Source organism: Salvelinus sp. IW2-2015, unplaced genomic scaffold (genome assembly GCF_002910315.2).
Source record: "Salvelinus sp. IW2-2015 unplaced genomic scaffold, ASM291031v2 Un_scaffold3702, whole genome shotgun sequence".
NCBI lineage: Eukaryota > Metazoa > Chordata > Actinopteri > Salmoniformes > Salmonidae > Salvelinus > Salvelinus sp. IW2-2015.
The window spans coordinates 22,022-22,704 of record NW_019944979.1 but is presented as its reverse complement, the minus strand read 5'-3'; positions in this window follow the sequence as shown (position 1 = coordinate 22,704).

Genomic DNA, 683 nt, shown 5'->3' with positions numbered 1-683 from the left:
GCTAAGGTACCATGCATCTGGCATGATGCCAAACATATAGCTAATTGTTACTCATATGGTAATTGGCTAACTCCTTTCATTACTCTAATAATGTACAACCATCTATGTAGAATAACAAAGCATATTACACAAGAAACAGTAACAAAACTACAGTATTGTATATTTTACAATTCGTTTGCATGACGCACGAGCAAAGTAATACAGCTAACGGCATACATGAAAGGCATTGCAATTTGTGTGAGTAAATGCAACCAACCAACATTGATATGTAAGCAACTCTATCACTAGCTACATGCTTGAATCGAACTTACAAACAAATATTTTCCAAGGCTGAAGCGTGACAAGAAATAACTACACTGAAAGACCTGCACCGTAGCGTTGTTTTTAGCTGCTTCTATGCGTGCAGAACGAATTCTCTACTTCCTGTTTGCGTAGTCTTTCTAAGTACCAGAAAGCTCCACTAGGGGGCGAATAACACCATGGAACACAATGAAAATACATTTTAACCGTTGTAATAAAATAATCTGTTACCTTCTAACAGGATGGCAGCACACCTCTGTTCAAACATTCTCTGCAACATTTGTAGTGTTGAGTTCCAGCGAGTTTGAACTGCTTGGATGATGCTGTGTTTGGGAAGGCCAAGCTTTTCCTGAATGGCCCTCAGCCTCTGTTTGGCCAGTACA